Source organism: Gopherus flavomarginatus, chromosome 3, assembly GCF_025201925.1.
Source record: "Gopherus flavomarginatus isolate rGopFla2 chromosome 3, rGopFla2.mat.asm, whole genome shotgun sequence".
Classification (NCBI taxonomy): Eukaryota; Metazoa; Chordata; order Testudines; family Testudinidae; genus Gopherus; species Gopherus flavomarginatus.
In genome coordinates this window covers 231,463,069-231,475,084 of record NC_066619.1, presented here as the reverse complement: position 1 = coordinate 231,475,084, position 12,016 = coordinate 231,463,069, and positions in this window count along the sequence as shown.

Sequence of the window (12,016 nt, the reverse complement as noted above, 5' to 3'; positions counted from 1 at the left end):
TCCTACCTGTGGAGTGACTTTTCTACAAACCGAAGCTCTGAATAAAGCACAAAATGACCCATCCAAGCTGTGGATGTGTTCCGGAAGGACTTTCAAGCCAGAAAACTCACCAATACTGCTAAGAACCTGATATATGGACTCTGAAGCCTTTATATGTATCTGAATGTTTTATCATTTAACAACTCTCTTCTTGTTCTTTCTTTTACAATAAACCTTTAGTTTTAGACACTAAATGATTGGCTGGCAACATTGTATTTTGGGTAAAATCCAAACTACTATTGACCTGGCAATGTGGCTGGCCTTTTTGGAAGAACATTTTGTGTAGTAAGCTTCAAATAACTTCTCACTTTACTGGACCTATGTATGTGCTTATTGGGAGCTAGAGAACTGGAATGCAATAAAGGGGGCTGTGTGATTTATTTATTTTTGTTTGTTTCTTGATACCCAGTCGGGGGAATCAGGAACACAGTTTGTGATGGGTTGGTGAGTCTAACTTCAGTGTTAACTAGGGTGACCAGACAGCAAATGTGAAAAATCAGGACAGGGAATGGGGGGTAATAGCAGCCTATATAAGAAAAAGAATCTGCTGTCTTTTTTGCAGCCTGCCCTGACCTTAGCATTTTCAGTGAGTGCTGCCCCAGACTGTACTGTATTAAAAATATTTTGAAAGTATTATGAGGGCATTATTTGTTTGAAAACTGATGAAAACTAGTACATGCATGTGTGTATTCATATAAGGGAAAGAGAATAATCATCTGAAGAATGCTGGCCAGTTTGCAGTGCTCTTCAATAAGAAAATCAAATCTGACCAGTCAGTGCTTGTGGCATTTTTATACAAAAGGATTATGAGCAGCAACAAGCTTATGATGTAAGGTTATAACTAGAGCTAGTCAAACTTTGGAATTTCTGTCCTGTGGGAAATTCCAAGATTTTGCAATTTGGGATGAAAAGTAGAAATCTCAGAATTTCTTATGAAATTAAATAATCTGAAAATATTTCATTTCACTTTATTGAAATGTTTTGTTTAGATGAGGTCAAAGCATTTCATTCTGACTTCATCATTTCAAATTTTATACTATATTGTGAAAGTATAATATATTATGCAGAGAATATATTATGTTAACATCATTTCAGATTTTATTACATTAAGTAAAAATAAACATTCAGGTCTACTGAAACAAAACATTTCAACCATACTGATTTTGTCAAAAATTTAATTTCCATATGCTCCTGTGATGTTTTGATTTTGTCAAATCCAAATTTTCAGATGGAAAACTGTTCTGCTGGAAAATTTGCGACCAGCTCTAGTTATAACTATATGGTTAAAAGTCTCAGTATTTTAACCTGCACCTGTAAAGCAACTCATCACAACTGAGGAAGTGGAATCTAGTTCATATAAAGTAAGAACCATATATTTTCTCAAAGTTCAAACTGGACCCACATGGACATTTTCCAAGGTGTAGGAAAGTTTGGTAAATTGTGTTGGCTTGTTCACTTTATTTTTGTATGACTCTTCGCTTCCTGATTTTGGTTGTGACCAAATGTGGAAATACCAAAATCATGCAAGTGATACTTTCCTTTCTGTGTTTTCTATTCAGCAAAATTTTTCAAAAAGGCCAAAAAGATTTACAGAAGAAAATGGTTTGGATAAACTTCAGTTCCTTCTCTGAATTAAAGCTAAATTTTTCAAACTAGGATGCTTCAAGTTAAGCATCTAAATCAATATTTAGGTACTTAAGTAAAAGTGGTCTGGTTTTCATAGGTAATTAACACCTGCAGCTCCCGATAACCTCTTTGGGAGTTACAGTTTCTCAGTACCTCTGAAAACCAGGTCACTTTTATTTATGTTCCCAAATATGGATTTAGATGCTTAACTTGAAGCACCCAAGTTTGAAAAACATGGCCAAAACTTATTCTATTAATCACTAATAACCCCACACTTATTAGTTTCCATTTACCAACCCAAGGCTCTAAAATGTTGGTTAATAACAGTGTTATCATTCTGCAGTCTTCACAACATTACCTTACTTTCATGATCTGGGGCAAGATCCCTAGTAAATGGGCATTGCCCCACTGTCTTCAATGAAGCCCTGGCCATTTACATCAGCTGAAGAGCTTGCTCTTTGTTTTGCAAAATGTTAAAGCTTTAAAAAGCTTGTCATAGTGATGAGACATACTGAAGAATCTATTAACACGCACAGTGTTTGAGATGCAGCACTGTTTAGAAGAGAATAAAAAAAGTATGTGTATTATAGCTCACTATATTGAAGTATACCAAGTTCTTATTTTATTCTAGAATATGTTGGCTCTACCAATGGCCTGCTGGATGACCTTGGGTAAGTTATTTTCCCTCTCTCTGCCTCCGTTTCCTCTCTGTTAAATAGAGACAATGATACAGATCCCTTTGTAAAGTGCTTTGAAATCTAGGGGTGAAAGGAGCAATATATTATTTATTATTTGGTAGGATGAATGGAAAAAATTTTGCAGAGGTATAAGGAACATAAGCTAGCTAAGCAAGCTTTTCTAATTAGACTTCATGCAGTCTCCCTTCTCTCCTACAGGCATAGAAGGCCCCAAATACAGCAGAACTGCTGGAGATCCATTGCAAGCATGGAGAACAGCCCCATGACTGAACCACCTCTGCTCTGCATTGCACCTCTTTACCTGTGGAGAGGTGTGATGAGAGGGTAGGAGGAAGGAGTGACCAATGGATTCACAATAAACATGGATACAGAGACTTAAACTCACAGTTTTGAGATGCCCCGCTGCTATAGCCTATGAATTATATTGTTGGTAGAAAAGTGACTGCACAGCTTCTTTGTGTGAAGGTACCAGGTTGCAAGTGAATATTACTTTATCCTCAAACCCTCTTAGGTTCCATGTGCATAGCTGGTTTACCCAGATTTTGGATGAGAGAGAGGAATTGTCTCATGAGTTGTTCATATTGCAAGACAAGAAAAGGCAAAGCCTATTACAGGAAAGCGGAGTTTATTCATCGGGGCTGTATGTGCAACACACTTAATTGGATCTGTCATACGCAATTCATGATAATTGAAAGGCAACCTTCATGGGGCCAGTGTATTAACTTTGCTGAAGTCAGAGGAATTACACCAGCAGTGATGAATAATGGACCATTCTGTTTGTTGGGTTTGTTTTGTAATTAGTAATATTAAATTTAATATCCACTTTTGATTGTGGCTGCTATGTATTTATTGAATTGTTAACAAAGTTGCTGAACTAGTCTGTTTGGCATATGAAATAAACTCAAGGGATTATAAAGAAACTAGATCTAAAAAGGTGCAATGAGTTGAGATAATAATGTTAACTCCAAAGGTAGTGGGAAGGCTGTATTCTTTATCCTGGAGACACTGGCCCACGTCAGAGTCTTGGTCACATGTGAGGAACACAGGGTGCAACTTACGGTGCAAAAGTTAAATTTGTATTTCCCCAATTCTGGGCTTGCTAGTTATCTGGCTGTTTAGGTACTTACATGGCCCCCATCAGCATGCTACCTGAGAACTTCAAAACCATTAATGAGTTTATCCTTACAACAGCCCTCTGAGATAGGGGTGGGGAACTGACAGACAGAGATATTGGTGGTCTGATCCAGTTCCTATTGAAATCTATAGGAATCGTTCCATTAGCTTCAGTGAGAGATGGATCAGGGAGTAAGGGTCAGATTTTTAAAGGTATTTAGATACCTTTTGTTGCTTAGTAGGATTTTCAAAAGTGCCTAAATATCTTTTAAAATGTGGCTCTAAGATCACACAATAAGTCTGTGGAGGAGCCAGATATTCTGAGTGCAACCTGATCTTCTGAGTCATGGATCAGTAGTTTAACTAGAAGAGAATGCTTTTTCCATGGGTCTGTATTAGGCTATTCCCCTACCATAAATTAGGGCAGTCTGCTATCTGTTCTAAATTAGACTGATTCCTAAGGGACTCAAGTTGCTCTAATGGCAGCCAGGAATCACTGGAGCTTAAGGAAGCCCTGATCCACATCCTCTAGACTGGCCACAGAGAGAGAGGGTAACACAGGAGCTATTATTCTTGTTCTATGCCACCAGAAGATCCCTCAATATGGGGATGAGCCTTCAATGACTGCCTTTAGGGCCTCTTTGTGAACTGGTGTTATGAGGTGGTTTTTACATTACAAAGACTACACAAGTTATACATATTACTGTGTGGCATGTAAATATTACTGTACTGGCAGATGGCATAAATGTGATCTAATTTAAAAATTAAAAATAATGAAGACTCAAATGTTAAAGGATTTATTCTGTTTACTGTTAAAGGCTCTTAGGTATCTTAATGAAGACAAACTGAGTCATTGTTTCAATGTAAGACTACAGGCAGTTAACTAAAACATGATTAGCTGTAGCTTTATAATGGAAAAACTGTTGAACAGTGAATAACCCTTTCAGCATTTCGATTTGTGACAGAAATTATGTGAGAGGGACGAACAGTTGAATGTGCTAGTCTACAGCATAATAGTTATTTGGTTCTGAAGTTGGAATGAAATAATAATCATTATTTTGTTTATTTAAATCTGTTATGGTAAATGCTATTAGAGATTATGATAGGTGCCCAATATTTACCACTAAATAAAGAGATATTTTTAAGAAGCTGAATTTTTAATTAGTGTCCTTCCATGAATGAAAAATTTACCTTGTCTAAACACAGTTTGGCTATATAGATATCTTAAATGTAGGCATCATGTTGTCAATATATAATACATTTGTCAGCCCAGACAGATAGTTGGCCCAATTTTCCTCCAATTGATTTTAAACTTGTGTAATTCTAATGGGACTGATTTTGGTCTCGCTTAATATTATAAGGTGGGAGTAACTCTAGTGGAGTTAAACCAGTTGAGATCAGATACGAGCCTATTAGCTTCAATGGGGTTACTTTTGATTTACACTGATATAGGTTAGAGGAGAATCAGGCTCTGTATATACAAAACCAATCACCTGCCGGGGTCAAAGATCAGACATTCTGCAGGTCCTATCTCCTCTCAATCCATGCATTTCAAGGCTACTGGGAGCCATGTATGGTATTCAGGATAGAAAATATCCTTGAGAATTTTGAGATGTTTGAACATCCATCCCAAAATGTTTTGAAATTTTTTATTCAATTGGATGCAGTATGCAGTTTGGTTGTTTACAATGGCACTGGGCCTTGAAATTAACCAGAGCAGAAAATAAGAGTCTGTAGTGCATTTCAAATGATTTCACATGCCTGTGAGCTAAAGTTTTTTTTTTTTTTTAAATAAAGAAGCTCTTCCCTTGGTAATTCTTTAGAAATTACCATCTGAAAGACATTCTTATTCAGCCAAGTCACAGCTCTTTTAAGTGTAATTATTCTGCAAGTACAGTAACTTTCTTTCCAGGTACAGTGATAGTTGTGATTCGCGCCTTATAAATATATAAGATAGTCCATCCCCTATGACTCCTGATCTAGTGACTCACTTCCCTCAGATATTTATATCAACATTTAAAATTGTCTTCTTGAGATTACAGAGAATTGAAAATGAAGTTTAAAAAAATCCATGGAAGAAATGCCCTCTAACTATCTCAGCAGGCTCTTGCGCAGCTGCTTAACACAGATTTTCACAGAAGACACTCTTTCACTCAATACCTCACTCAAGGCATTTGGATCCAGATCCTGCAAAAACGTATGTACCTAAGTAACTTTACACACAGCATTTTGTCCCATTGGATGGTGACTCTCAATCCAGTGTGACTGGGCCCCTTTGATGAGACTATTCAAGTGCATAAGTGTTTGGAGGATTGAGGCCATAACATGGACCTATTTTTCTCCCTTTAAGGTTGGAAAGTTTAATCTCAGCTTTTAATTGGTGTTATGTTCAAGTAATGAGGGGTCAAAACAGACTCTGAAAGTGTGATTCTACTTCCTACTGAAAGTTTTCAAATTCAAGAGACACCAGAGCAGTAAAAGAATAATTATATGTTTTGTTTTGCCTTTGGAAAAAAAATAAGGTATTTTATGTTTACCATTTCCTCTCTTTTGCCTCTAGGCAGCCTTGATGTGGGGGCTGGATCCTGCTTGCCAGGAAGTGTGGACTGACAAAGCCAAATGGCATCAGCAGTAGCTAGCAGGAATCTGTCATCTGCTGTCCACTTGTCTAACTGAGGGATTCAGATGCTTAGCTTGATCACTGATCTCATTTTGTGATCTACCTCATGTTAACTGCCAGGTTTTCTTGTGGCTGGTAGCAATGTGTCTGGCAAGAGATACAGTGAGCTGTGATCTATATTCTTGTGAGATGGTTCCTGAATTCTATTATTGCTCTGTAATTGTGATTTTAGGCACATCCTGGAAGATGTCTGGAACCTGGCATGTGGATATCATAATAAAACTTCTGGGGTTAACTTTTCAAAAGGCTGTGTCTGTCATAAACATCTGAAACTGGGAATTTTGGGTGAAATTATATATATTATATGGTACAATTTCAACATAACTTCAACAGGGGATGTAGGTCTGTGATAAGTCTCTTAGGGTTGATAACTACACTATGACTTCTGTCGGCAAAACTTAAGTTGTTCAGAGGTAGGAAACACTGCCCTGAGTGACACAAGTTTAGCTGGCATAAGTGGTAGTACGCACAGCACTGTGTCAGCGGGAGAGCTTCTCCCACCAACATAGCTACTGCCACTTGTTGAGGTGGTTTAATTATGTTGACAGGAGAGCTCTCTCCAGTCAGCAGAAAGGGACTACATGAGAGATCTTACAGTGGCTTAGCTGCATAGGAAAAAGGTGTGCTGCTGTAAGCTCACTAGTGTAGACATGGCCTAAGTCCAGGGCCGGCTCTACTGTTTTTGCCGCCCCAAGCAGCATGCCGAATTGCTGCCGCGGACGGCGGGGGCAGTCTGTGTGCTGTTAGGACGGCACACACATTTCCGCAGCAGTGGCAATTAAGTGGCAACTTCTGTCTTCATTTGGAAGACAGAAGCTGCGCTGCTGCGGACAGCTGAACATAGAAGCTGCCGCTGAATTGCTGCCGCCATGGAAACGCATGTGCCACCCTAACAGCACATGGACTGCCCCCCTTGCTTGGGGGCAAAAACACACGGACTGCCACCCCTTGCAGATTGCGGCCCCAAGCACCTGCTTGGAATGCTGATGCCTGGAGCTGGCCCTGCCTAAGTCTTATCAGGAAATGAATAGGAAAGGTATTAATTGGGCAGTACATCCACTTTGGATGATGAATGAGGTCCAGCACATACTGGAATGGTAGATCTGAGATAGCATTTCTAGCAGAAGAGAATAAATGATATTTCAATGATTTTGGCAGTTGTTGTGGAGGAGGGATTTTGTTTGGGTCTGTAGCAGGGTGGTTACAATTTACCATGATTGGCAATCTCTGCTCAAGAAAGGCTCAAGACAGATACTTCATAGCGGCTACCTTTTATTATGATTCTCTTTCACTCTTCTGAGCACCAAATTCATCAATAAAACTGTGGAAAAAAATAAAGGAGCTAACATAGCTTTTTAAAAAGGGCATTCTTGGTTTGCATGCAGTAACATTAATTTAAAAAATTGCTTTCGGTTTTCTAATTTTCTAACAGTTCTTGTATTCCAATTATTTTAGATTTAAATGAGCTGCACACAATAGCTTTTTATTTTTGTAAAGTAATATCAGGCCAGTCAGAGCCAGACAACATAATTAGCATGCCTGATACTAAACTTCTGTAACACTGGGGAGAATGACTCAGATATATTGTTTAAATAATTTCCCATTATAATTCAATTAATAATGTCTGGCATAAAATGAGGAGCATAATTAATAGCTCATATTTTATTAAAAGCATTTTATTAACTTAACCCTTTGAGATAATTCGACAGTAGTTATAAAATGACACTAAAAGAAACTATAATTATTGTATATTAATTATAAAAAATTACATTTATAGCTAGCTAGAATCTTATGGACTGGTGAAAGACAGACAATTCAGAATTGGAGCTAACACTCTGCCTTACCTCATACTATTGAAGTGGAATAGTATGAAATGTGACTGGAATGGAAACGTGCCTGAGCAAATGGTGTGTCATATAAAAGTCATTTGCTTTATTCATAGATTGATAGATTTTAAGGCCAGAAGGGTCCAGTAGATCATCTAGTCTGACCTCCTGTATAACAAGGCCATAGGACTTCCCTAAATTAATTCCTGTTTGAACTAGGGTGTATCTTTTTAGAAAAGAAAATCCAATCTTGATTTAACATTTTGAGTAATGGAGAATCCACCACAGCCCTTTGTAAGTTGTTCCAATGGTTAATGACTCTCACATTTTTATTTGTGCCCTATTTGCAGTCTGAATTTGTCTCTCTTCAGCTTCTCGTCATTGGATCTCATTATATTTTTGTCTGTTAGATTGCAGAGTCTTCTATTATTAAATTTCTATTCCCCATATAGCTACTTAAAGACCTTTAACTTTTTTGTTGATAAGTGAAGTAGATAGAGATCCTTGAGTTTCTCCCTATAAGGCTTGTTTTCTAATCCTTTAATCATTCTCGTGGCTCTTCTCTCAACCCTCTCCAATTTTTCAGCAGCCTCCTTGAATTTTGGACACCAGAACTAGACAGAGTTTATAAATGTCTTACTTTAGTAGCTGGTTTTTAACTTCCTCCTGAGTTACTGCGAGAATGGAAAGTATTTATCATCAATATAGGAATATATCAGCTGGCTTTTTCCATAACAGAAATACATGTTGAACACTTCTAAATTTTCTTCATTATTATTGACAATTCTACCATCTCCATCTAGTAATAAGTCAATACTATTATTAGGATTCCTTTTGTTCCAAATATTCTTAGACATTTCCATCTTATTGGCTTTAACTCTTCTGGTCATTGATTTCTCTTTGTGTCCTTTTGTCTCCCTTATCAATATTTTACAATTCCTAGCATCTAATTTATATTCATTGATATCAACTTCCCTTTTTTCTCATATGTTATTTGTATCTATATGTCTAGAGTCTCATTCAATGAGGCTTTGACCTGCTTGAGCCCTCTAGGCACTACATAATATAAATGTTAATATTAAAATTAATCAGCAAGCATACATCATCTAGTTAGTTTAATCTATGCATAGTCAGTCTTTAATACAAGTACAGCAGATAACCCAAACTGATCATAATTTTTGAATGCAAACATATGAAACTGGACAGTAATGAGGTTCTAATAGATTATGATCCTGGAGCCATATTATTTTAATTGACAAAAGCCAACTTTTGTATAGCAACACCATGGGAAGGTGGTGTCACTTTATCTTTCAGCATAGATGTTAATTTATACAACCACAACATGGAGAAACTTTTTGCTCTTGAATTTAATTGATGCTCAATGTCTATTAAACTGAGAAAGCCCATAAAAACTTGGGGCACATTCCTCAGCTGTGCACATTCCTCTAAGCCACCTTTATGCCTCCTCAGATCCTGATGCTGATTACAGGGCCAACCGAGCCTCTTGCACAAGTTACAGCAGCCACAATGCTGCTCTAATCTATGCCAGCTAGAACAGTTCTCGAGAGACATTCTGCAAACAAGGGAGCTGTGAGTCAGGATTGAACAACTTCAGCTGACCATGAGGACTAGCCAAGCCAGCCTCCAAGTTGATTAATGACCTCAGCTGAGTTGCAATAGGATTACCTGATTGGCCAGCTGCCTGATTTGCTGAATGCAGCCAGACAGCCTGCTTTTAAATTCAGCTGCAGTGGTGGATTACTGGCTGCTCAAAATGCATCTGCCTTCAGCTATGATTGTTCCTCTCCCTGCCTTGCTTCTGTCCTACTCCAGTCCTGTTCCTGACTCCCTCCAGCTCCAACCCTGCCCCATCCTGCCCCTGTCCACTCCAGCCCTGCATTTCCTTCCTGGTTCCCAACTCCTGACTCCATCTCTGACTCTTGGCTCTAGTTCCTGACTTTGTCTCCTGGCTCCCTCAGTGTGGTTCTACCCACTGAGATGGACTGCTGGTGCCTGGACTCCTGACACTGTGAAGCATATCACACTCCAGCTCCATCCCCCAGAACTCCATTTCCTGTCTTCATTTGGCCCCAGCATGTCCTATGAACCAGGAGGCGGCGGGGGCTGATGTAAAGCTGATTACACCACTTTTATGTCAGCCCAGGATTTCAGGGCAAGGAATCCTCCCTCACAAGCCATGGAGTCACAGCAGAACTATTTTGCTGCTGCTACTCTAGCCGAAGGGCAAGAATAGCCTCGATTGTGCTTGTCCCTGGAAACCCCTAGAGGAGTGTGTGACTCACTAGATGGTGAGAGGAATCACACAGTCTTCCTCTTGGTTCTTCTGGTCATTACTCATGTTTTTATAGCTTAATGAACATAGCTATCTACAGAGAAACTGCTCATACACTTGTATACTTCATTGCAGGTGACAGCTTTCTAATTAAGTGTTTTGCTGAACCATAATGATCAAATAATATGATGTCGCCATAGTGCGTGTATAGTTCTAATCCATTCCTCAGTTTTCCTCAAGTTTTAATGTTATAGTTTATAGTAACCTGGGACTGTATGTAGAAGGCTAATGGCTACAAGACCATGGTCTAAGGTGAAAGACACTGCAGCCATATACTTCTAATTGGGTAGGCAATGAACAGAAATAGAGACCTGTTTCTGATCTTAAGTACACCTAGGCTATGACTACACTTGAAATGTTACAGTGGCACGGCTCCAGCTGCACTGCTGTAGGGCTTCATTGTAGACACTATAGCGTCGGGAGCGGTTTTCCTGTTGCTGTAGTAAATCCACCTTTTGGAGAGGTGGTAGCTAAGTTGAGAGAAGAATTCTTCTGTTGACCTAGTGCTATCCCGGGGCTAGTCAACATAGCTATGTCTGTCAAGGGTGTAGATTTTTCACACCCCTTTGAGATTATGCCGATATAAATTTTCATCATAGACCAGCCCTGACTTCACAGTCAGGTAACTACACTCTTTATCTACACTCTGTCAGAGGAGAATCAGTGATATTAGTAAAACTTTGTTCTGGCCCAAACTGCAGAAGTCTGATTTTATAACTGATGGCAGGTCTATACTTAAAATGCTGCATTGGCGCAGCTGTGCCACTGTAGCACTTAAGTGAAGATGGTCCTATGCTGATGGGAGAGGAAAGAGTCTACTAGAGCTTCTCCCATAGGTGTTGTTAATCCATCTCCATGAGAGGGGGCAGCTATGTTGATATAGTGCTGTCTACACCGGGGGTTAAGTTGATATAACTATGTCATGCTGGGGTGTGGATTTTTCACCTCCCTGAGTGACTTAGCTATACTGATATAAGTCACTAGTGTAGACCTAGATTGAATTGAGGGCAAAACATGGCCTTTAACTTAGTCCAAAGTTACAGTGTTGCTTTGAGGGAATAATCAGTGTCTTAATCAGCCACAGATGGCCAAAAATGCCTTCATACATTATAGTAATGCTGTCAGTGATTTTTAGTTCCAGATCCTCAAGGGAACAAATTCACCTGAGTTGGATGTAGCATCTAGAGCTCTAAATAAACTGAAAGATGTTTAAAGACCTGTAGTCAGACAGCTACGTATTGGCTACAAACAGCAGAGGAAGCTTAAGAACCCAAAGATTAAATTCAGTCTTAGGGCTTGTCTACATCACAAAGTTGCAGCGCTGGTGAGGGGGTTACAGCGCTGCAACTTAGGAGGTGTACACATCTGCAGGGCATCACCAGCGCTGCAACTCCCTGTTTGCAGCGCTGGCCGTACTCCCGTTTTGTCTCGGGTATAGAGGATCCAGCGCTGGTGATCCAGCGCTGGTAATCAAGTGTAGACACTTACCAGCGCTTTTCTTGACCTCTGTGGAATAAGCAGGTATCCCAGCATACCTGAGGAAGCCTCTGGTAATCAAGCAGGTCTCCTTCCCCGGTTTGCTCTCGCGTTCCCCGAACCCCCGAGCAAGCAGGTCTCCTTCCCTGTGGTTTGCTCTCGCGTTCCCCGAACCCCCGTGCAAGCAGGTCTCCTTCCCTGCGGT